Source organism: Helianthus annuus, chromosome 11 (assembly GCF_002127325.2).
Source record: "Helianthus annuus cultivar XRQ/B chromosome 11, HanXRQr2.0-SUNRISE, whole genome shotgun sequence".
NCBI classification, from domain to species: Eukaryota; Viridiplantae; Streptophyta; class Magnoliopsida; order Asterales; family Asteraceae; genus Helianthus; species Helianthus annuus.
Window position 1 is genome coordinate 128,406,990 of NC_035443.2, and position 27,493 is coordinate 128,434,482.

A 27,493-nucleotide genomic window follows, 5' to 3' on the forward strand; every position below is an offset into this window, starting at 1 on the left:
TTGATTACATTTTAAGCTCTAAACAATTCACCTAGATTGTCAGTATATTTTTCCACTTAAATTTTCACACAAAGTTCAATTGCTTTGAGATACGATATTAATGTCTTAATGACTTAAACTTATCTGCGTGTCCCACTACTCGAATATACTCCCGTATCCAGATCCCAATATTCAGTCTTACAGGTGAGTATACCACAGATGATATCTGTACAGGGGTTAATTGCGAGGGCCGTGAGAGCTCAGGTCGATACTTCCGTATACGCAAAGAGATGACGGCTTCGACTTTTGGTGTGTCGCCTTTAGAGGATCTTTTTTTACAACAGCAATGCCTATCAATTTTATTGTTTCATCAATTTGCTGAGGGCGAGCTTATATTTCAAAGCATTTGCAGAAAGTATTATCCGGGGACTAGGTCAGTATTTCCATACAGCAGAAGTCCCGAGATAATACCCCAGATATCACTGAGCAAAAAGACCTAGTATCTCAGAATAAGGGACCTTTCAAACAAGATTTTAGGGGTTACCTATATATCCAAGAAGTTGTTACCCACAGAATAAGCAAGATCGAATTTTTAGGTTTATATCTCGTCACAATCTACTAAATGTGCAAAAACCTACTGACATATCCACAGTAAGATTGTTTATCACATTTTAAACATTCCAATTCTTTAGCATGTTGTGACACTCCACTGATGTACTATCATTTCCTCTTTTCACAACAAAACTCATTTTTGAATTTTATCATGTTTTTGACTTTTTCAAATTTTCTAATGTTTTTGGATTTTCTGAATTTTCCACTCCCCCTAAAATGCAAACACATTTAAAGGAAATTTGAAAAACAAACTAAGCTCTTAACCCAAATACAGAAAACTCAAAATAAACTGTACAGATAAAGTGACAACCGATATCGAATCGCATCAAATCGCCATCCACTAGGCAAAAACAATCAGAACCCCCTTACAACAAACTATTTTCTCATTTAGTTTTCAAAATACTTAAGTTTGTTTTAATCAAAATGATTTTTCCAGAAAATAAGTTTGTTATAATCACTTGTAGGATCACTTGAAAATTAGGGGTATGGTTCATCATATTGTTTATCAATCACTTGTAGTAGATCAAGTACAAATTAATGTCCCTGATTTACCGTATGCAAGTATGCACTCTCTGTACCAATCGTAAAAACACAAACACCTGTACCATGTGTAGGAAACAAACATCTACACACGATCATTTACCAATCAAAGATGCCGATTCCTGCTTCTCACTTACCAACCTGGAAGCTCCGGCGTAGTCCTTAACCTGTAAAAATTTCAACAATTTTTCAAATCTTTAACAAAAACACTTTACAAGAATGATGCCAATTCCTGATCCACGATTACAAACTTGGGATCTCCGGCGCAGTCCTAAGACTTCAAGGGAAAAGAATTTCCACCCAAGTCTTTTCAGACTTGAGGGTTTTCAATTCTTGCTCAGTAGGGTTGTAAGTTGCCTTTTTAGTTGCGTAAAAATCTTTAACCCCTTTTGCTTTACCATTAAGCATTTTCCCAAAAATTTTCTTAACATTCCCATTGAATGTTTTCTCGACATCAAACTCATTTTTCTCGGAGTAAAACTGATCCGAGATCTCAACCTTACCAACTTTCAGTTTAATCTCTTCAAACTTCAGTGATGGAAATTCATCATCACTTACTGAAAACACAGAATTTACCTCTTTTACCTCACCTTGTTGCTCCTCTGGCTTTGTGGAACCAGAATCATCGCCGATTTTCTCATCAACCTGCTTAACAACCCACACTTGGTTGTTCTTTGCATTCTTTTTGTAAAAATTCTTTTTCGAACACTCTCCAACCTCATAAGTTGAGTTTTCAAAGATTTTAAAGTTTTCGGTTGGTGGTTCAACATCAACAACTATTTCCTTCAGTTTCTTAGAAACTCCCTGTTTTGCCTTGGCATTTTTCGGACAGTTCCATGCAATGTGACCAGCTTCATTGCACTTGAAACAGGTTTGAGTCTCTTTTGGATGAAACACTCCAGTTCCATTCCTTTTCTTCTCAGCAAAAAACTCCTGGTTTGATTGTTTCTAGAATGGTTTCTTCTGTTCTTCTTCAGCACTTCCACGTGAAACAAATTCTGTTTTTGTTTTAGAAATTTTCTCATTTTTATAGTTTTCTGGTGGAATAAAACCTAAAGCTTTCTTTTTGTAGCTATGATTTTGGTTTGGTTTCTTTTGAAAACCAGAACCAGTATTGTAACCCTTTTTCTTGTTTAAACGTTGTTGAACTCTTGAAGTGTATTTTTTAGGTTTTTCAAGATTTTTTAAAACTTTCAATTCTGGAATATTAATTTCTATTAGTTTGAAAGTCTTGTTAATCAATTCTGTTTTAACACTTCTTATAGGAAACTCTTTATTATAATATAATTTGTCAGAATCATTCAAAGTATAAACTACTTCGAATGTTTCATCATTCAAATTCGATTTGGATAGCAAAAACTCTTTACTATAAGACCGTTTAACCTACGACTTTGGACCATTGACTGACGAACTTGACCCTCCAGATTCAGACTTTGACTCAGAGTCCTCATCAGTATCTAACACCTGATCGACCACCTTTTGGATTAACTCAGACTCATGATCAGTGTCAGACGAGGTAAACGTGACGTCAATGTTTTCTGGTAATTCATCAGTTGTGTCGGTTTTTAGCTTTATATTGACTGCTTTTTCAAGTTGCTCCTCGTTTGGTTTTCTAGGAGAATACCCTTCCCAGATCGGAGGCGGACACTTGTTATAGCTAACAGTCGGTTTCTTACCAGTATCCTTCTTCTTTGTCTTTTCATCCTTGAATGCTTCGAAACCTACAACAGTCGGATAAATCCGATCAATAAGATAATCAGAACTAGAATAACTCTGCAATAAACGCCTGATTCTCTCATTCTCGATCTTCTCAGTTTCCAACTCTTGCTTCCACTTAGCACTCTCTTCGATATAGAAGTTGATAGCTTTCTGCTTCGACATCATCACAACATTCATCATTGTCAAAGCGTTCTCTCTTTCTGAGTTTTTCTTTTGAAGACCAGTTACTGTTTTGTTCAAAACATCATAAGATTCTTTCACATAGTTGAGATTGAACAACAACTGCTCCTTCTTCTTCTCATACTCTGCCAACTTCTCATCTTTGGCTGCACATTCTTTGCAAGGTTCAAGACACTTTGAACATGGCTTGACTACCTCTACAATCGTTTCTACTTCGATAATTTTCTCCACTCCAACCACCTTTTCTGCTTCACCCTTTTGCTCAGTTTCAGCAATTTTCTAATCAACACTTTCAACTTCTATCTCATCCTTTTCAGCAACACTTTCAGTCTTCATTTTCTTTTGTTCTTTTGCAGCTTGTTTCTCTTTCAGCTTCTCCAAAGCGTTCTGCAAAATAAAAATAAAAACTTTCAGGAGAGAGATGAGATTTTGCAATATTAATGTGTTTCTCTTCTTCATCGTCACTACTATCATCAGTTGGTGACTGATCAAACTCAATTGATTTTTCAGACATATCATCCGAGGAACCAGAAACAGATGGTGTTTGATCGAAGACAACTTCTTTTTCTGAACTAGCATCACTTTGTACACTCTCATCTGAACTCAGTGAGCTTTCATCAGCACTTTCTGAGCTTTCATCAGATGCAACAGACTCTTCCTCCACATACTTCACAGTCTCACCAATAGACTTCATCCATGTGGCAAACATATCTGGTTCTCTAACAATCTTAGCAATGAATGCTTCGAACTCTCCTTTTTCATCAACAAACATATCCCAGCTGAAGCCTTCAGGTAATCTTTCATCATCCTGATTGACTAAACAGACTTTGCTTTCTGGTGATATGTAGTCGTTCCAGTTAAAGTCCACCAAACATGCTCTCTTAGAATCCTCGATTTTTCTACCATGAGCCACCTGTGGTTCTTGTAGTTGTTGCTGACCCACTTGCTGATAAATGGCTTTCCGGTAATAATCGTCTTTTCCAAATGGATTCTGGGCTCCACTAGCTTCCCTGTTCTTGCACTCCCTCTTGAAATGACCTTTCTCCCTGCATCGAACACAAGTAACTTTAGATTTATCAAAACCTAAAGTAGAAACATGTGCATCAAGAAAGTCATTTCTCCCAGTAATAAGCTTGAATTTTTCAGCTCGTCTAAGAACACTAGCTAGACACCATTTGATATCCATTAATTCCATCTCTTCGGCATCTATCTGATCGTAATCCTCCTTTGTAAGCATAGGATTCCCGATCCGACCTGCAACTAGTCCTTCATACGAGAGTAACACAGAACCAAGTAAAGCCATGTGGCCTTTAGCAGTTTCTTCAGAAAAACTTTGACCCTCTGGAAGATTTAATGCGATGTTGTATTGGATCACACAACCATTTCCCGTTTTTGAGCTTTGACTCTGAAAAATTTCTGATGAACTTTTGGGATTAACACTCGGATATGAAGAGAATCCACTACTTTTGTTTGAAGTCTGATAAACTTTTTCCGTTGAATCCCCAGCACTGAATGCAATCTGTCTTTTCGGACTTTTCTCAGCTTCCGGAACACTACCTTTGTAGTACATCTTTACATCCTATTGACCACTTGGACTGTTCATCCTTGCGATCTTTTGCTGTTCCAGATCCTGACTTTCAATCTTTTCAATAAACTGAGAAATAATCAATCCATCATAAACCCCAGTATTTTTTAGAATCATCAAATAAGTTCCCCATTCTTTCTGCGGTAACGCATCAGCTAACTTGTCTACCCACTCTTCAGGCTCTTTTGTTATACTTAGCATTGACATGGATCGCACCAAGTGGCAGTATCGTTCAATCAACTTCTTTGTATCTCCTCCCGTAAACTACTAAACAGATCAAACTCTTTCTTGAGCAACGCTTTCTTGCTCTTGATCATATTCTCACTACCCTCAAACTTGACACGAAGAGCATCCCATATTGATTTTGAAGTTTTGTCGTGCTGAAGCAATATGAAGATATCTTCTTTGATGGCTTGCTGAAGCAGACTGATCATCATCTTTTCAGCTTTGTACATATCACGCTCTTTGTCATTGAACTCAGAAATTGTTTTCACAACTTGCAACTCAGTACGTGGCAACACATATTTCTTTAGAATATACTCCCATGACCTAAGATGATTTGTGATGCGTGTCAGTGTGTATATGTTTTTAATATATAATTAAGCCCTTTTTTACACTTTTAGCCAAGTTTTAAATTTATAAAACACGATATTCACTAACACTAAACACACATATGGGCAAGTGCACCCATCGTGGACGTAGTATAGTGTTGGTAAGATACCGAGGTCGTCCAAGGACACAAGAGCTTTTAATACCGGTTTATCCTCAACGTCTAATCAAATCAAAAAGTTAGAAAAATGTTTTAAACTAAGAAAAATAAAACTAACTAAATGCTGAAAATAAAAATAAAAATAAAAACAGATAGACAAGATGAATCACTTGGATCCGACACGTGTATTAGTATAACCTTTGATTATTTTCGCACTTTTGCACTTGTTTAAGAGATTATCTTAGTTATTGTAGTAGGCCCCTCTTTTGAAGGCGACGTTACCCTCAACCCAGTAGTTTGAGTCAGCAAGGATACAATCCTAAAGGGTCGGATTATTGAAAGATAATGAATTAAGTTATTAATGCAAATTATGGTAGGCCCCGCTTTTGGCGGTGACGTTACCCTCGGCTAAGTAGTCTGAGTCAGCAGGGATACAGTCCTAAATAGCCGGGTTATAGTATTAATAGTAGTTAGCTTATGAGGGGGTCAAAGAGTTTGGATCCCCGCCATCCAATACCTATGGGCATTGAAGGAGATCCTACTAAATTTGACCCAGGTCCCAAGCAGGACCTCTAAACGCTGAACAAGGGCAAGACCCTTACCAAACCGTTCCCTTAACCCCCGACCAGGTAGCCAACATACCTCCATATAGACCGTGGAGATATGAATGGTGAAAATCTTTTATTTTATATAGACAGTAAAATAATGCCAAGACACCACGGACAAACGATAAGGAAAGATCACCTTCAACATAAGTAACTAGTTATTAAAGTCATTAATACAAAACCAAATAAAAAGTGCAAAAGATTAAAAATAAAAAGTATTATACTAAACACTTGTCTTCACCAAGTGATGTAAGAGACTTAGGCAAACATGGCCTTGATTGTCAAGAACTCTTACGATCAATCTTGGATCCCGAGACGACTCACACACTCTATGATGGACAATGGATGATGGTGGTGGATGATGGTGTTATGGTGGTGATGGGTGGTGGATGAAGTGTGAGAGAGGTGGTGTGCCAAGGGATGAGAGAGAATGAAACCAAGCTCCTCTATTTATAGGCTGAACAGAACGCTGGACACGGCCCCGTGTCCGCTGGACACGGCCCCGTGCCCGTCTGACATTCTCTCTCTTCATTAATTGTAATTGCGAATTACAATTAATGCGCCTGCTGTACTTTCAACACGCCCCCGTGTTCGCTGGGCACGGCCCCGTGGTGAGCAATGGAAGCTTCTACTGGTTTGTCTTTTCTGCTGCTTCCTGGGCACGCCCCCGTGTTCGCTGGACACGGGGCGTGTTCAGACTTCTGTTCTCTTCTCTTTGTCTTGGGAGGTGCCGTTGAGGGTCCGGGCAGTTTACTTTTGTTCCTTTTCTTGTATTTATGGTAGAATTAGTGGTCTTTTTGCTTCTTTTGTGATTTTGAGCTCATTTCATCCTGAAAATACAAAAGGAAGACAAAAACACTCTTTTTCCAACATTAGTACTTAAAAAGGGTTAGTTTTATGCCTTAATTGATGTGTTTTATATGTTGCATTTTACACACATCAAATACCCCCACACTTGAACTTTTGCTTGTCCTCAAGCAAAACTCTTTTAATGTGGCTTACACTCCCAAATGGAATAGGTAGAAGAGAAGTTTTTTTAACTTGTCCTAGAGTGTCGGGAATCCAAGGTTTGTATAGGTTCTATTTTTATTTTATTTACAATCTTATTCGTCATGGTTTATTTTGAACTTTTCATAAGATAAATCACTTATTTGGGTATAGCATGTCTTATTAAAATTCCATTTATATACAAGTTCACATACCTCACGAGAGATCACTCAATCACTCGGCCGAAGGTGTATATTTAAGTGAATCGCTCGAGAGCGGCACGGATTTACATTTTCCATATGCTTGCCAAGCGATCAATCCTCCTCCTTTTTAACTTTTTACCTTTGTAAATATCAAGAGGTCTTTTGGGGTGAAGGCTTGGGTTTAAAGGTGGGTGGTTGGTTAGTGGTTAGTAAAAAGGGCGAAAATCGTAACAAGTATCGGTTTTCGTGAAATACCTTATTTTTAGTGACATTTATTTTTGAAGTATTTCTCCAAACAAGCTTTTTGTAGCTTATGTTTGTTTTTGACTTCATTTTTTTTTTTTTTCACGTAAAGGGTATGTTTATGAAAAACCGAGTTTGTTACTAAAATAAAGGTGAAAAAAAAAATAAAAAAGGTTTTTGGTGGGTAAAAAAAAATTGTTTTGGGGGTAATGAAATGAAAGGTTTAGGCTCAAAGGGGTTTTCTAGGGGGATTTTGGGTAGGTAAAAAAAAATGAAAAATAATGGTTTTGAAAGAAAAATAGTTAGTCCTAATGCCTCCATCATTTACTTACTTGGGTTTAAGTTGGTAAGGACCGGGAATGTATCGTCGTGGCAAGTTCTAGATTTGTAAAGACCGAGCGGCTATTCACACAAGAAACGAAAAATGAGCATTTAATCTAAATATGTGTATTTTTTTATGCTCAATAAAGGCTCAAAACTCACTTTTTGTGGGAATGGGTTTTTAATGTGACCAAGCATATATAATCGAATTTTAGCTAGACTTGTTATACCGTTTCATAATTTTCTTATGTTAGTCCTTTTTATCACGACGCTATCGGTTGTAAGTTTGTAAAAATATAACCCTTTTATAACTTGTTATTCCCAACTTAAACTAAGACAAGTAAATAAAAAAAAAAATGAAAAAGTTTTTGAAAAAATTTGGGGTGTTTAGCGGTTCCAATAGAGTTTTGTGTAAGGCTTGTTTTAGGATTTTGCAAAATTCCAAGGTTTTAGCATCCCCCCCCCCACACTTAAATTACACATTGTCCTCAATGTGTCCAAAAATAGAGTTTTTGGTTGATTAGAATATGTAAAAGTGTGTTTAAAAACAAAGATTTGTGTTACTGGCGCTCTGGACACGGCCCCGTGTTGACCGGGCACGGCCCCGTGGTCAAGTGCCAGTAACAAAAATTATAGAATTGAAACAGAAGCCTGGACACGGGGGCGTGTTCGCTGAACACGGCCCGTGTCCAGTTACCTGAACTGGGTGATTTCCTGCAGGGGGCTCAGCACGGGGCCGTGTTGGTTGGGCACGGCCCGTGTGGAGCCTTCTGTTATGGAGATTTTTGTCGGTTTGTTCTGTTCTTCTGCATGGTTCCATTTTTCTCGTTCCCTTTTTCATCCATTACCACCATGAGTGTGATTTATTCTGCAAAAACTAAAAGATTAAACTAAACTAAGGATAGGTCCGCGGAATGCCTCCGTGGTGCGCCACGTTTATAAGGGTCCTTGGCTAGACCCAATTCCCGGTCACACGTCTTTTGATTGGGGTGCCTTGCCTCCCAAGTTACACCGTAGGAGAGCGGCATCCAAGCTTGAGTCGATAACCTTCATGTAGTGGATCGGGTCGTCATCCTCTATTCTTTTCCCAACTCCGAACTTTACCTCATCGTCCCCATATCTCAAAGTTAGTGTCCCGTCATTCATGTCCACTACTGCTTGTGCGGTGGCAAGGAAAGGTCTCCCTAGAATAAGAGGGACCTCGGTGTCTTCCTCCATGTCGAGTATGACAAAGTCAACAGGATAAACGAATCTGCTTACCCTTACCAAGACATTCTCGATGACACCTTGCGGGAACTTGACCGATCGATCCGCGAGTTGTATGCTTATTTTTGTGGGGCTTGTGGTTCCCAAGCCAAGCCTTTTGAACATTGAAGAGGGCATGAGGTTAATGCTAGCCCCTAAGTCGGCCAAGGCATTGCGAACGGGAGATTCCCCTATTGAGCACGGAATCGTGAAACTTCCGGGATCGATCTTTTTTTGGGGTAGTTTATTGAGTACGAGGGCAGAGCATTCTTCGCCTAAATTAACTAATTGCAAATTTTCAATTTTCTTTTTATGTGTAAGGAAGTCCCTCATAAATTTAGAGTATTTGGGCATTTGGGTTAGGACTTCGATAAAAGGAATATTGACATGCAATTGTTTTAGCAAACTTTCGAATTTTGCGAATTGCTCGTTGGTTTTCTGACGAATTAACCTACCGGGGTACGGAACCCGAGGAGCCTTGGTAGGCTCTGTTGACGGTGGAGGGTCCTTCTCCTGCAGATTTGTTGGCGTTGATTCTTCCGCGGCTGGAGGTACTTCTGCAGGCCCTACGGTCCGGTTTCGTAGCGTGATGAGGTGAACTTGCGCCTTTGGGTTGGTTTCGGTATTGCTGGGTAATGCGCCTTGTGGTCTTTCGGAAAAATTTTGAGCTAGTTGATTTATTTGTTTTTCTATGTTTTGAATGCTAGCCTGTTGATTCCTAAAGTTTGATTCTAATTGTAGGAATCTTTCCGAATTTTTCTTGTCAGTGTCAGAGACGAGGCGAGATATAGTATCTTCGAGCCTTTCTCTTCCACTTTGTTGAGTGAAATTTTGTGACTCATTTCTTGATTGCTGAAAGTTTGTTCGTTGTGGTTGTTGGTTACTACTATTGCCGGGCTCCCTCCAACCAAGGTTTGGGTGGTTTCGCCATCCTTGGTTGAAGGTCCCTGTTGGAGGACCCGACGGCCTAGGTCTATTATCAATGTAGTTTACCATTTCTTGTTGATCGTCCGTTTCTTTCATGCAACTCCAATTTTCATGTGACCCACCACACCCCTCACAAGCCATAACCGAGACTGTTTTTGTCATTTCTAACTTTTTTATTTTTGAAGAAAGGGCCTCGATTTGGGCTTGTAAAGAGGTGCTTTCGTCTACCTTATGGGCGCCCGGGGCGATAGTTTTATTTCCCCGGGGAGTGTGCCATTGAAAATTGGTTTGAGCAATTTCCTCAATCTGATTATATATTTCGTGTGGGCGTCGATTACCTAAAAGTCCCCCGGAGCTAGAATCAAGTGTCTGCCTAGTATGTGGCAACAACCCATTGTAGAAAGTGGATACTTGTTGCCATATTGCGAGGCCGTGATGGGGACACTTGCGTAATAGCTCCTTGAACCTTTCCCAAGTTTCATATAAGGATTCCCCGTCCTCTTGTGAGTATGTGTTAATTTCAGCCATTAATTTAGCAGTTTTAGAAGGAGGGAAATACTTATATAGAAATTTTTGGGCTAGTTCATCCCAGGTGTTTACCGATCCAGCTGGGAGGGTGTTGAGCCAAGCTTTCGCTCGGTCTTTTAGTGAGAATGGAAACATACGAAGGCGGATGGCGTCGTTTGATGCTCCATTGATCCGAAATGTATCACATATTTCTAAGAAATTAGTTATATGTAGATGGGGATCCTCGTCCGCGAGCCCGTGAAAGGTTGCGGAGTTTTGGAGCATTTGTATCAAATGCGGTCGAAGTTCGAAGTTATTGGCTTCGACATTCGGGGCATTGATAGCGGCGCCAAGATTACCTACGGTGGGCCGTAAGTAATCCATGAGGGTACGTTGGTCCGCCATTGGGGTTGGGTCACCCGAAACCTTCTCTTGATTTTTGGCTTTTAACCTTTTTCTGAGAAAGCGTTCGGGTTCTTCTAATGGTTCCTTTATGTCTTTATTGGAACTGGAGCTCATACACTACGCGAGGTTGGCGTCGGGTTCCAAGTCCTGCAATAAAAACAGAAAAGAATATTGGTCAGAAGGTTCACCACGGCCCCGTGTCGAGCGAACACGGCCCCGTGGTCGGAGTTACAGTGGTTGTTTTTCAGATCCCAGTTACTGGAAGTTGGACACGACCCCGTGTTGCACCGACACGGCCCCGTGGTCAGCCTTCTGTTAACTTGAAAAACAAAAACTGCCAGTAACGTTGCTGAGCACGGCCCGTGTCCGACCAGGCACGGCCCCGTGCTGAGCTCTGCAGAAGCTGGAAAATCTAAAAAAAAAAATCCTAAAAATTAAAGAAAAATAAAAAGATGATTAGGCCGTTGATTCCTAACTTTCTTAAAATCCTTGTGTCCCCGGCAGCGGCGCCAAAAACTTGATGCGTGTCAGTGTGTATATGTTTTTAATATATAATTAAGCCCTTTTTTACACTTTTAGCCAAGTTTTAAATTTATAAAACACGATATTCACTAACACTAAACACACATATGGGCAAGTGCACCCATCGTGGACGTAGTATAGTGTTGGTAAGATACCGAGGTCGTCCAAGGACACAAGAGCTTTTAATACCGGTTTATCCTCAACGTCTAATCAAATCAAAAAGTTAGAAAAATGTTTTAAACTAAGAAAAATAAAACTAACTAAATGCTGAAAATAAAAATAAAAATAAAAACAGATAGACAAGATGAATCACTTGGATCCGACACGTGTATTAGTATAACCTTTGATTATTTTCGCACTTTTGCACTTGTTTAAGAGATTATCTTAGTTATTGTAGTAGGCCCCTCTTTTGAAGGCGACGTTACCCTCAACCCAGTAGTTTGAGTCAGCAAGGATACAATCCTAAAGGGTCGGATTATTGAAAGATAATGAATTAAGTTATTAATGCAAATTATGGTAGGCCCCGCTTTTGGCGGTGACGTTACCCTCGGCTAAGTAGTCTGAGTCAGCAGGGATACAGTCCTAAATAGCCGGGTTATAGTATTAATAGTAGTTAGCTTATGAGGGGGTCAAAGAGTTTGGATCCCCGCCATCCAATACCTATGGGCATTGAAGGAGATCCTACTAAATTTGACCCAGGTCCCAAGCAGGACCTCTAAACGCTGAACAAGGGCAAGACCCTTACCAAACCGTTCCCTTAACCCCCGACCAGGTAGCCAACATACCTCCATATAGACCGTGGAGATATGAATGGTGAAAATCTTTTATTTTATATAGACAGTAAAATAATGCCAAGACACCACGGACAAACGATAAGGAAAGATCACCTTCAACATAAGTAACTAGTTATTAAAGTCATTAATACAAAACCAAATAAAAAGTGCAAAAGATTAAAAATAAAAAGTATTATACTAAACACTTGTCTTCACCAAGTGATGTAAGAGACTTAGGCAAACATGGCCTTGATTGTCAAGAACTCTTACGATCAATCTTGGATCCCGAGACGACTCACACACTCTATGATGGACAATGGATGATGGTGGTGGATGATGGTGTTATGGTGGTGATGGGTGGTGGATGAAGTGTGAGAGAGGTGGTGTGCCAAGGGATGAGAGAGAATGAAACCAAGCTCCTCTATTTATAGGCTGAACAGAACGCTGGACACGGCCCCGTGTCCGCTGGACACGGCCCCGTGCCCGTCTGACATTCTCTCTCTTCATTAATTGTAATTGCGAATTACAATTAATGCGCCTGCTGTACTTTCAACACGCCCCCGTGTTCGCTGGGCACGGCCCCGTGGTGAGCAATGGAAGCTTCTACTGGTTTGTCTTTTCTGCTGCTTCCTGGGCACGCCCCCGTGTTCGCTGGACACGGGGCGTGTTCAGACTTCTGTTCTCTTCTCTTTGTCTTGGGAGGTGCCGTTGAGGGTCCGGGCAGTTTACTTTTGTTCCTTTTCTTGTATTTATGGTAGAATTAGTGGTCTTTTTGCTTCTTTTGTGATTTTGAGCTCATTTCATCCTGAAAATACAAAAGGAAGACAAAAACACTCTTTTTCCAACATTAGTACTTAAAAAGGGTTAGTTTTATGCCTTAATTGATGTGTTTTATATGTTGCATTTTACACACATCAATTTGCCTGAACCCAGTTTTCGAATCTGTCTTTCCACCCGTAGTACTCTTCGATACTCATCAGTTTCGGGGGCTTTTGTAACGTTCCGGTCTCATTTTCCAAGTTCATATTCTGAGCAATGGAAACCGGAGTAGTCGGAGATGAAGCGAACGCGTTGTAGAACTCTTCACTCATGATTACGTATCGCGTTTTTCAAAACAGTAGCTTTCGAGCGGAATTAATCCCAATGCAGTTTCGAGCGGAATTAGAAATTAGGTTATCTGGAGCGAAATCAGAACAATCTCTTTGGAGCGGAATCAACAAAATTCAATTTGGAGCTGTTAGGTCCTAAAGTGTGAGACTGACGCATCAAATTAATACAACGGGCTATGGTTACGAACTGGGCTTTACCGGGTTAGTTAGTTTTAGGTTGTGGACCTTTATAGGTCACTTGGGCCAAGCTTTAGGCCATGTGGGCCAAGCAGGCCCAAGGGGAGCCCATGTAGTGAAGTGGGCTTGTCTATGTATATAAACAAGTTTTTAACTTGTTTTAGGGTTTGAACCTCATTGTTACAATTTCTCTAGAGAGGGAGGCGATTGATTGGTAGTCGTGAGCACTTGTACTAGACGGTTTTGCTAATTCATAGTAATAGAATCGTGTGCAAGTGTTTAAAGGTGATTCGGTATTGTTCTTGGTTCTTCGTATTTTCTGATTTTTGTGTTTGTTCTTGAATCTCACCAAGTTTGGATTCCGCACAAACTTGGTGATTGTTTGATATCATTGAAAGATCCGGTTAACAGGACTAACAAGTGGTATCAGAGCCATTGAAGTCTTTCAAAGGCTCGGTTTCGATATCACTCGAAGAAGAACGAGAAGAAGGTTTAGCACAAGTGTCGGGGGATGTATGTTTGTCGAAGGAAAGATCTCCGTTTCATAAGTTCCGGTATTCATCCACAGATCTGGTGTTATAACTGTTCATCCATCTACACACAGCTGAGTGTGTGTTGTAGATGTTTCCGCCGCCAAACTGAAGATGATGGTGGTGGTGGGTGACCAGTGGTGGTAACCGGAGAAGATAAAGGTTGTCGGAGATGTGTTAGAGTCGCTGGAGACGAAGATGGTCGCACAGTTATCTGATGAAGGTTAACGGAGAGGACAGTTGTAGGTCGTCGCCGGTGAGAGGTAAGTGATGACGGATGAGGATGATTGTACGGTGTATGTCGGAGATGATGGTCGGATGTACGGTGGTCGTTGATGATAACCGACAGAGGTATAAATGATGGTCGTGAATACGTAGACGTAGACGACGATGAAAGATAAACACGGTGGAGGTCCGATGATGTTCAGAGTCAAACAACGGCTAAAGATCTGCTGATGATTATCTCGGATTGAGAGTATTGATCTGGGATGTGATGATGAGCAGATGATGAGATGACAACAGAGGAGTAAATGGATGTTGAGATGATGATTGCCGGCGAACGGAGAACGTAACAGCGTGATGATCAATAAAGATGAACGATGAACTGAGATTCGACGGTGATGAAATGATTGAAGGCGACGGTGACGGTGTTCGGTGTTCAACGGAGTCGAACAACTGATGTTACGATGAACCGAGATGGTTGTTTGTTATCGGAAGTAAAGTTCTCCGGTTAAATGTTCGCCGGAATCAATTGCAGATTTAAACTTTGAAGCTGGGAACGATTATCGGGATGATGATTGATGATGTCAGCAGAATGTTTGGGAATGAATGTGGTGGCTCTGCATATGATGTCTATTCGGAATTGTCAAAAACCCATTTTAGTGTGAACCGTCAGATGGGGTGTTCGATCAATGGTCAGCAACAAAGAAGGTCAAAAAGGTCATGGAACATTCTTGGCGGCTGCATAGGTTAACAAATCAAGGAATTAAAAAAAAAACCCTAACAAATGGGGGCCGTTGGATAATGGATATGATCATTGGTCAGATTGTTGGGATACTTTTTAAAATTTTGGTGTAACATTTTGTGGGGCCAAGTAGTGCAGCCAAGAAGCTTCTAAAGTTGATGAGTATTTTGGGCCAGCCCAGGTACGTAATATTGAAGCCCAACTAATATCCAATAGCAGATGATCACAAATAAATGTTTGGGCCCAGCTGATCGAGATAAAACCAGATTTTATATAAAATTGGAGGTGGGCCTGTTGAACTTGGGCCTGGTGATGAAGATTAAAATTCTGTATTTCATTTCGGATTGCACATTTCATCCGTAATGATCATTTTGAATCAATATCATTCGTCCGACATCATCAGAAACAGTCCGTGATTATTATCATTTCATCCGAGACGGATCTCTTTCTGTCATTTTCATCCGAGATCAAGCCTAGCCTCATCAGAGATACGTTGATGGGCTCGTTTACTGCTGGGCCACTAAAGGAGAAGACCCGAGTTTGAAGATCGTCTTCACGTAATAAAGAGAGCATAAAACTAGGGGGAGATTGTTAGGTCCAAAAGTTTTATGCTTTATCTCTATTATATTTATTATATTTATTTTGGCTTAGATTAGTTTTGGGCTTGGGCTTAGGCCATGTGGGCCAATGGGTAGTGGCTTCTATATATAGTACTGATTAGAATATTGTAGCTAGAGCTCTCCCACATAGTAAATCATGTAGCCCCCAAGAGAGAGCCTTGTACCCGACAATCCTAGGGATTGTGTGCAAGGTTCTCGAAGATCGTACCAGACAGTCTTCAAGACTGTGTGCGATCTAAGTAGCGACACTACGTTATGCAATGAAATATTTTCTTTTTGTTCTTATGGATTGATCTTACTTTCCGCATTCGATTAATCCTAGAGTGATATCACGGGTTTTCCGGGACTAACAAGTGGTATCAGAGCACTTGTTAAGAACTCAAAATATAAACAACTACCATAATATACAATTACAATTACAATTGCAATGGAATCAAAATTCCTTCTCAGGCAGACTAAGGAACACTTTTCAATACGAGCCTAATCAAACTGGTCTATGCGATTGCCAATATATTTGTCCACTTAAACTTTAACGCTCAACTTTCAATTTTTCAACTTCGTGATATGCTTAAGGTAATATTATACTATTATACCCGTGTGTCCCATTCCAAGGCATACCCCCGCGATCAAGGTAAGCACAACGATTCATCGTAACAGGTGAGTATACTGATGTCATCCTTTAAGATATCCTGACTGTGTCTAGGTCTGCATATAATCTGTTTTATCATGTTTTGATTTCTTAACAATGAACACCCAAATAAATACTAATCAAATCCCGGAAATATAAACAGCACACTCTATCATGCAAGTATCTTCCCTACCACATATTTCACAAGTCCAATCCAGATTTCTGAAATCTTAACTGGGAATAGGTTGAGAAGAGAACAGAATAGATCTTCTGCAGAGATGGTATAATATACAAATCAAATGAGTTTTTCTCAATTTGATATAGGTTTCTTGGGGTTTCTTTTGGGCACTTGAGGGCCTCTTTCGGGTGTATTGGATCTATAGCGCGACAACGTACAGCTAGGTCAGCATGTATCTGGATGCAGCAGAAGCTGTCGTTGCCTAGCACCTCCAGGTCAGCATATATCTGGATGCAGCAGAGGAGGTACAGGAATTTTTCAGAGAAGATTTCAGAATCAGATCAAAATTGTGTGTATCGGGAAAAACATACAGACATTCAAATAGATATGAGCTAATTCCAAGTGACTTTCTTTCCTGGGGTCATGCACACATTTATTTTCTGAACAGAAAGACATCCAAGATATCCCCGGATGATTCAACAATATAAAGACCCGAAACCTCAGATGTTGGCTATCTATCAACGCAAGATTTAAGACCATGAAATCATACGCCGTTGGTATGTTACCCACATGGTACATAGTTCATTATGTTTATATCACTTAGTATCTTTTATCATTTTGAGCGTCAAGCCTATCGACATATCGCAGTAGATCCTAGTCTTTTCAGCTATGGCACATTACATGTGTTAGTCAAACCCTTTAACACATAACATTTATTTCACTTCCTATGTCATGTAATTTTTCTTTTTTTTGGCTTTTCCTCATTTTCTCCCCCTAAAGCAATACATATATATACAACAAACTCTTTTTTAATTTTCTCCACCTTAGAAGGCCCCTGCAAACGACAAGTACAAACATCCCAATTCATCATCGTTTGCAAGAAATGTGCAAGGAAATCAAGCACAGAAAGGACCGGTTCGTCCTTCAGGGTCTGCAAGAGCAAATCTAGCTGATCAGAATGTTTTCTACATGAAGAGACAAACATGCTTCAATTGCGGCATTGCTGGTCACATAGCTCGGAACTGCACACATCGTCCCTACGTACCATATTATATGCAAAATCGGAGGGTTACACCAAAGGACAACTACCATTCTAAGTCAATGAAGGTATCTTCACCTAAGGCAATGAAGAATGTGAATCCCAAGGTTAAACCTTCTGATAGGGATTGGAATGCTGCTAAAGCAAAAAGAAAACAAGCTTTGAAACCTACACAAATTTTGAAAAATAACAAGGTTGATAAGCCAACTGTTTTGCCAAAGGCATCTAAGAAACTAGAAAAGCCTAAACAAATTTGGAGAGCAAAACAAAAAGCAGCTACATCTCCAATCCTTGAAACGAAATGGGACTTGTGTTTAAAAGAAGTGTCTTATTTTGATGCTTCAGGAAATCCCAGGACCACGATGGCCTGGGTACCCATGTCTTACTAATCTCCTTACTTTTCAGGAACAACTAAGGAGGAGCTGTTGACAATCTCTGGAATGTTGATAGTGGTTGTACCAGAGATAAAAACGGGTAACATTTCACTGTTGCAAAAAGTTCAAATTTTTTTTTACAGATGATATGTTTCCTTTGGAGGAGATTAGAGAAGTAAGATAAGATCAGCAAAAGGTTCCGTTTAAATTCAGTACTTTGATTTGAATTTGATTAGTCTTCAATCTGATGACAGAACGGTTAAGCAAAAATATTTTTCTCTTTTTTTCTTAGTTTATAACTTTGTACATAAAGTGTCCTTTCTCTAGTAAATGGTAAATTTGCGCAAAAATACAAGATTTATGCACAAATTTAGGGGGGGGGGAGAGGAACATATAGATAGATATAGAGTAGAGGAACATATAGATAGATGTAGAGTTTAGGAGGAGAAAACTCAGAAAAGAAAAATACAAAAAGAGTTTGCTGTATATATATGTATTGCTTTAGGGGGAGAAAATGAGGAAAAGCCAAAAAAAAGAAAAATTGCATGACATGGGAAGTGAAATGAATGTTATGTGTTAAAGGGTTTGACTAACACATGTAAGGTGCCATAGCTGAAAAGACTAGAATCTACTGCGATATGTCGATAGGCTTGACGCTCAAAATGATAAAAGATACTAAGTGATATAAACATAATGAACTATGTACCATGTGGGTAACATAATTGCGTTGATAGATAGCCAACATCTGAGGTTTCGGGTCTTTATATTGTTGAATCATCCGGGGATATCTTGGCTGTCTTTCTGTTCAGAAAATAAATGTGTGCATGACCCCAGGAAAGAAAGTCACTTGGAATTAGCTCATATCTATTTGAATGTCTGTATGTTGTCCCGATACACACAATTTTGATCTGATTCTGAAATCTTCTCTGAAAAATTCCTGTACCTCCTCTGCTGCATCCAGATATATGCTGACCTGGAGGTGCTAGGCAACGACAACTTCTGCTGCATCCAGATACATGCTGACCTAGCTGTACGTTGTTGCGCTATAGATCTAATACACCCGAAAGAGGCCCTCAAGTGCCCAAAAGAAACCCCAAGAAACCTATATCAAATTGAGAAAAACTCATTTGATTTGTATATTATACCATCTCTGCAAAAGATCTATTCTGTTCTCTTCTCAACCTATTCCCAGTTAAGATTTCAGAAATCTGGATTGGACTTGTGAAATATGTGGTAGGGAAGATACTTGCATGATAGAGTGTGCTGTTTATATTTCCGGGATTTGATTAGTATTTATTTGGGTGTTCATTGTTAAGAAATCAAAACATGATAAAACAGATTATATGCAGACCTAGACACAGTCAGGATATCTTAAAGGATGACATCAGTATACTCACCTGTTACGATGAATCGTTGTGCTTACCTTGATCGCGAGGGTATGCCTTGGAATGGGACACACGGGTATAATAGTATAATATTACCTTAAGCATATCACGAAGTTGAAAAATTGAAAGTTGAGCGTTAAAGTTTAAGTGGACAAATATATTGGCAATCGCATAGACCAGTTTGATTAGGCTCGTATTGAAAAGTGTTCCTTAGTCTGCCTGAGAATGAATTTTGATTCCATTGCAATTGTAATTGTATTTTATGGTAGTTGTTTATATTTTGAGTTCTTATTTGTTTCTTGCTCTTAAAATTAAAAAAAAATAAAAAAAAAATTCAAAAATTCAAAAATACAAAAATAGTATCTTGTTTTTCTATAAAATCAAAAATCGAAAAAATAGAGTGTTTATTTGTTTTTCTTAAAATTAAAAATATAACCGTTCTTGAAGATTTGACTGATCATCAAAAGTTGAAAGAATTTAAATTGTGAAATTCGAGTACAAGTACTTGGATGTACCTAGTGTTCATATGGTACTCTCCCTGTTGCATAAGAAATGTTTGCTTATGAGTTTGTGAGCATGTGCAGAACTTGATTTCAATCAAGAACAGGGGTTGATGAAGACTGAAATGCTGTTAGTTGCTGAAGAAGCCTAAAGCATCACAACAACAAGATGTACCTGAGTCAGAAGAACCAGATACGAGACGCCGTCTGACAATGAAAGTGCATTTGAAGAAGTACCGTGAACCTGCTTGAAAGACAAAGATTGAAGAAGAAAAGAGCTGCTGAGAATCCTCCTCTCACATTCTTTTTGACAAGATTTTCAAGAAAATGTTGATCGTGATCCTGATATGAAGCTAACCACAAAATCTGAAGAAAGAGACCCAGTGCTGAGAGTTCAGAAGTCAAGAACTTCCACAACATCTGCAGCATAGCGTCAACCATAGATTTCGTTGAAGACGTTGCTGAACTCATGTTATGAAGACAATTTGATGGCATCAGTCTAGGGGGAGATTGTTAGGTCCTAATGTGTGAAACTGACGCATCAAATTAATACAACGAGCTATGGTTACGAACTGGGCTTTACCGGGTTAGTTAGTTTTAGGTTGTGGACCTTTATAGGTCACTTGGGCCAAGCTTTAGGCCATGTGGGCCAAGCAGGCCCAAGGGGAGCCCATGTAGTGAAGTGGGCTTGTCTATGTATATAAACAAGTTTTTAACTTGTTTTAGGGTTTGAACCTCATTGTTACAATTTCTCTAGAGAGGGTGGCGATTGATTAGTCGTGAGCACTTGTACTAGACGGTTTTGCTAATTCATAGTAATAGAATCGTGTGCAAGTGTTTAAAGGTGATTTGGTATTGTTCTTGGTTCTTCGTATTTTCTGATTTTTGTGTTTGTTCTTGAATCTCACCAAGTTTGGATTCCGCACAAACTTGGTGATTGTTTGATATCATTGAAAGATCCGGTTAACAGGACTTACAGGAGCGAAATCAACCAGAATTTTGGAGCGGAATCTCAAACTTTGTATCCCTGGAGCGAAATCAGCTAGTATCTCGAGCGAAATCAGAAAAGTCCAGTTCGAGCGGAATCAACTCGAAGGTCCATTTTGTCCAGTTTTAATGTGAATTTTAGTCTCAAACTTTCAGGGATTTGTTTATAGTCACTTTTATACATTCTGGTGAAATTTTGAAACAATTTTGACCGTTAAATCTCGTCCTGATGAAGAAAGAAGGTGTATAAACTAGAAAATTTCAATGAAATTCGGCTGTAAACTGCAGAACTCCTCCAACTGGCTCTGATACCAATTGTAGGATCGTGCGATTGACCCAAATGAGTCGTTCAGAGGAGTTTTACTCTGTTTCAGGAGCGGAAAACAAGAAACAAAGGTAGAAACAGCTAAATCTTCACTTTAAACACTGATTGTATTGATTTGACGTTGTTTACATTCAAACCTCACACCGGCAGCACTTCGGTATGGATTACAAGGACTGTTCTCTGATTTCGCTCCTGAGGACCTATATATAGGGTCCTGATTCCACTCGTAATGACACAGAAGCATTTGGAGCGGAATTAACAACTTACAATTTCGGGCGGAATCACCTACATGTGATTCCGGGTGGAATCACCTACATATGCAGGTTGGAGCGGAATCAGCCATTTAGACACCTAATCATGCTACTGTCTCGTACAACGTGCCCTGATCTATTCTATCTAGTCTAAGACTCGATACAAGACGAAGTCGACAGATGTATGCACCAACATAATGAGTTTATTCTTTATTTTTGCTATTAAAATTAATGAACCCTAATCATTAAATGAATCATCTTATAAAATAGTTTTGCATCTTACACAATAAAACAATCATGCACATGATCCTATATATTCAACGTTTCTATACAATAAAAACAATGTTTCCTACACCATAAAACCAATGTTTTGGTGTATGGTACATAATGTGTAGGACCCCAACACTTTTAAATAATTTTGTGACTTATAATAAAATATGTGTAGGACACTAAAGTTTTAAATAATTTGGTCACTTCTAATAAAATTGGTGTAGGACCAACACATTAATGGTCGTTAGGAGGAAATTATGGTGACATTAATAAGACTTGAGTAACTCTTTATAATATTTATTAGTATTCTACATCAAAATGTTTATCCTACCCTTATTAATTAAAGCATTAATTAAAACTAGACAAAAATTATATTTTGATTCACATCCATTGATCAAAAAAAAATATAGGGCCTAGATTAATTTATTATTCTTTTTGCAAGAAGATTCTTCTCAAATGAACCCCTATATATATATATATATATATATATATATATATATATATATATATATATATATATATATATATATATATATATATATATATATATATATATATATATATGTTACTATTATTGGCAGGGGTTCATCCAATACTGCATATTACGCTCGTCGTATTTCCAAACGAGCATCTCCCCTATTTGTCTTTTTTTTCACCTTCATCTAACAACTCCTCACCAAAAGTGCGGAGTTCCTGCACGTTTTCGGTACTCATGGGTGGTGCTGATGCTGGTATTGGGTCAAGGTACTAGGGCATCGGTTCTTCATATGTGTATGGGTTCTCTAGGATTTCCCGAATATATTGGTCGTTATCCCAATATGGATCTAGAGGGTCAAGGTTGGGATAGGGTGCTACTGGGTTTTGTATGGGTTCCTCCTGTGGGTAGAGTTCTCGATAATCCCCATGGTCGTCTTCCCATGGGTCATAATCTGGAGGATGGGGTGCTGGGACTCTAGGGATTTCGTTTCGGTCGAAGGCAGGTACGGAAACCTGGTCTCATGGGTTAGGTTCTATTTCCATGGGTTGAGTTGGGAACAAGGGTAGTGGCTGTGGTGCAATGATTTGTTCAAAGTTCGGGTCTGCGGTAGTGGTAGCTAGTATGTGAAAATTGGCCAATCGTCTATTGATTATGTCATGGGTCTGGGCATTCATCTCCCTATTTGCAGCTGCTAAAGCCCCCTTGTTGCTGTAATTTCCTCATTCTTTCCCTACGCTCGTGTGCTCCCCGACTGAACCATCCTCTCTTTTTGGTAGGGAATGGCTCTTTAGATTGTGCCTTAAATATGAAAATCCCCTCTTCTATTTTAGCTGAATACCCCGAGGGGGTAGGCTGGGAAGAAGTTCCTTCCTCTCTAGGAGAACTAGACAATTGACGATAGGCGTCCGATGGACCTTGATCACTCATACTGTAAACTAACAAATTGTCAAATAATACAAAACAATAATATACAGATATGCACGTAATCATGTAGATCATTTTCTAACATAATGGATAAAATTTTGGTGTCAGCAGAACACTTCTGTGGCTGAAATCAGTGGCTGTAGCTCTGATACCACTCTCTGTCGCAACCCCCGACCCCTATCCTTGGGAACGAGCGGCAGCGAACCAGTAACAGTGGTATCGGTGTTTATCAAGTTAGCAGTGGAATTTACATCAGGACCGTAGTTAGGAAATAGTTTATCACAGTAAAACACCACATTTTTATAATAATAAATACATGGGAAATTCCCAAGTTTCTATTACAAATAGGTTTTTAGGGGAAAACCCTAATTTATTGAAATAAAACATCTTCTTTATTTAGGTAACTTTTATAGCCACTTTTCCAAGCCTTCGGTGCTCTCCAGCTGTCTTCTAATTGGCTTTCACATTTTGTTACCTGAAACGCTTTTAAAAACATTTTATCAGCAAGTAATACTAATGCTAGCGAGTGAACCCCAGTTTAATCAAGAAAAGTTTTATCATTTTACAGTATTGAGGGCAATCCAGCAATTACATTTGTTTAAATCTACTTTAATTACCACCCACGGTACTGTCAATCCTGACTTGTGGAAATGTTACTACTCACAGTGTAGTAACAAATTTTGTATACAAAACCCCAACATATCGACGATAATTGTAGAATTACAAATACTCAATCACTGTGAAATATAATTTAAACATTTAAGGTTTTGTAAAAACAATTTACAAAAAGAAGGATTACTCACAAAAGGGTTTATAAAAAGAGGATTAATTCACTTTGCTAATTTAGGTATTTCCTTGTGATTTCCTGGTTATAATCTAATAAATCAAACAATGCACACATGTGAATATAATAACCCAATTTACATTAGTTATACCCTCCCCGAGACAGAACTCCAACGACTGAGTCAGACAGAGCCTTGACATGCGTTACGGAGCACTAGATCAATCGGGCAGCATATCTAATACGTAACCGGGGGTTATGATATTTACATCGAGGCAGAGCTTTGCTATTTTAGTGGGTATAACACCCAAGTATTACTATTGCTATTCAGAATTGAGAGAGAGAATCGAATTGTGAACGATTTGGCAAATGAAGCCGATGGCTTCTATTTATAGTGTCTGATCGACACTTTCTCGCGCCCCACGAGAGATGAGGACAGGGCCGTCGCGGCCTGCGAGCTAGGGAGGGTAGGCCCTAGCCTTAGCCAGTCACAAGTTAGCTTCGACACGAGTGGGGACACGTGGCGGGTTAGGGTGCGGCCTGGTGTCAAGGGAGTCGCCCCGCGACAGCCTTTCTTGGCTCTGTCGCGCCCCGCGAGCGAGTATATATATTGTTTTTATTTAATTTTTGTTAAATTTAAGGTATTTCGGGCTGTTCGTATACGGGGTGTATTTTAGGACGTATAGGGTTGTTATAAATATTTTTAGGAGAGTTGTTATATGTGACTTTCCCAACCAAATGTTAACCTCTAAACGAAAGTCAGCCCTTAGCGAAGGTCCATGAGTTCAAATGAAGGTCCAAGCGAAGGTCCCTTGATTCAAACAAAGGTCCCAAATGAAAGTCTTGTGCTCAAACGAAAGTGACCCGCACTTTGGAATTTCCTGCAGAAATGTTTCGCGTATCCGAATAGCTTCTAGACCCTTCATCCTTTTACCTTGTTGTAATGTCCCAATTAGTTGGGTAATGAAGGAAAAACTAAATGCCATTAACACCTAATAATTTTTCACCTTAAAGACAAAAAAATAGTATTCTCTCTCTTTCTAAGAACTCAAAACAACCCCAAATTCTCTAAGCATGCTCACTCATCATTCATCGAATTTCTACCGAATTATCTCTCCAATCCGCAAGTTGAAGCAAGAATCATCAGCAAGAGCTTGGAATTTTCAATATCTTGATATTTCCTTCATCGTAGGTAATCCTAAAAATCTATTTCTTTTATTCCTTATATACGGATTATGTTTCTCTATTTTCTAGAACTTTTATTCCTTAGAATTGGGCTTTTGTAGTGTGTTTAAAATCCTGACGAGTCACGGATTGCGATTTAAACTAAAAGGAACACACACCGTTGTAACCCTACCCACTATAAGCGGCGGTCCTAAACATTTTGAGCGTCCTAACTCTAACAAATTTCATATCCTGTTTTTAGGGTTCGGTCAGATTCGAGTCAAGGGCACACAGAGACGTTAACTTTTTCTGACCTCAAATTGGTCTTATAAAAATATATTTATAACTATGTATACACATAAATGTACATATAGTCTCTAAATATATAATATAAATATATGTGTATATATATATCAATAAATAAATAAAGAAATAAAATCAACGAATTTTCTACTTCAAACCCTACATTTTTCTCTAAACTTATGAAATATTTTCCTAAATAAAATTAGATTGTTTTAGGAGTTCCAAATTTAAAATATATTACAATACAATACCGTTTAAATAAATAGAAGTTCTTAATAAAGTCTATAATCTTTCCTACTACCTTTCCAGCACCCGAGACAAAGCTCCAGACTGCCCTTCCGATAACATTTGGTTCGTTTCCATAATCTACCTTATGACACCCTAGTGTTGTTTAATCCGTACCCATTACCTAACTTGCAGTAGTTAAGATCATTGCTTTCATTTCCTTGCTTTTGTCACTCGACTTTATTTAATGTTTCCACATTATCGGTTTTTTTCTGCTATCTCTACTTTATATCATTGACATGTCGCACCAACGTTATTTCATATAATTACAAAATTATATTTCATACCGTTGATAGCTTGTGCTGTCGACAAACTACCATTTTAAAATTATCCCCGTTTCTTTTTACGCTATTGACAATTGATAATACCGTCATTTCGTACTATTTAGTCATTCTATCTAAAGACCTTTTATGATATCGCCAACATCATTACATTGTCTTTTTGTGTTATCCTCTTTTCTTATTATATTATTTCTTATTATCGTCTTTTCACGTTATTATGATTTCATGGCTTGACCCGTAAGGGACAAGGCCGTTATTTCTATTTCATGTTGTTACACATTAACATCATTACTATTTCATGGCTACCTTTCCCTCATGACCATGGGATGTAGGTACTGCCATCATTTAGTTGTAAGATTAAATATATTATGTATTAATATTTAATCTATAGCCATTATAATCATTTACATAATATAGATCAAAATATATTATAACCTATTAAATAATTAGTTGGTAATTGTTGATGGACCATATTACCCTTATTAACTAATTAGGTTTCCTCCTGGGTGCTTATATAAGGAGAATTATATATGTGGAGGTTAAAGGGTTGCTCAATTACACAATTAGACACACCCCATTAGTCATAACATCATAATTCGACCTCCTCTCCTAACCGATACCCTTTTCGGTTTTTCTAAGTCCCCATCATCAGTCAGCACCCTAAGGAGGAACCAGATCACGATGACAAGCATGTCGAACTCCATTACTGGATTCTCCAACGCACTGTCTGCTGTAACAGGTATGTTTTAGTGTTTTCCTTCATGAACAAACAGAACTGATTCAACATTAGTCACGCCCTTTTTGGGTTCGAGACTCAAGTTTTATTTGTTTGTGGTTTTGGTTATGTTTATTTAGTTAGTATATTTTAGGTCGAGTCGTCGCATAGAACCAATTAAAACCGGATAACAAAGCTGATGAAATTTTATAAGGGCATGGTGGATACGTCATTGGTACTTCCTATATATAAGTGTCTTTGTCAAATTACTATCAAAAGCCTCGTTAGACTGGTCAAGAGAAATTCTATGTAAGTTGTATTTGTGTTGTCACTCATGATTCGAATAAGGACATGGTGGATACGCCGCTGGTACTTCCAATATATAAGTGTCCTTGTCAAACTATCAAAAGTCTCGTTAGAATAGTCATGAGAAGTCTGTATAGGTAGTGTTTTGTTCGTCAATCATGATTCGAATATCGATGTGGATGAAACTTTGGTAGAGACATGGTGGATACGCCGCTAGTACTTCCTATATATAAGTGTCTCTGTCAAATTATCAAAAGCAGTGTTAGACTAATCATGATACATTATGTGTATTTATTGTTTTTGCTCGTTGGTTGAGTTTTTGGTGTTTCAAATTCTACGTTTCTTCACATTTAACTCCATCATTGAGGCATTTTATGAGAGAATTTCGGGACGAAATTCTCAAAGTATGGGAGCCTCTAACATCCGCCATAAACGGATTCTAGAACCCGATCCATTGTAACCCAATCTCTAACCGTAATAAATGAGAATAGGAATTTCTTTATTATTACTTGTGATTTCTGTTTATTTATTTCTTGTTATTTATTGCTTTAACGTCCTAAAAAAGTAATCAAATCAATATATCAATAGTTTATAAATGAAGGTGACTTTCCCAACCAAAGGTTAATCTCTGAAGGAAAGTCAATCTTAGCGAAGGTCCATGAGTTCAAACGAAGGTCCAAGCGAAGGTCCCTTGATTCAAACGAAGCTCCCAAACAAAAGTCTTGTGCTCAAGCGAAAGTGACTTGCACTTTGGAATTTCCTGCAGAAATGTTTCACGCATCTAAATAGCTTCTAGACCCTTCACCCTTTTGGCTTGTATTAATATCCCAATTAATTGGGTAATGAAGGAAAACTAA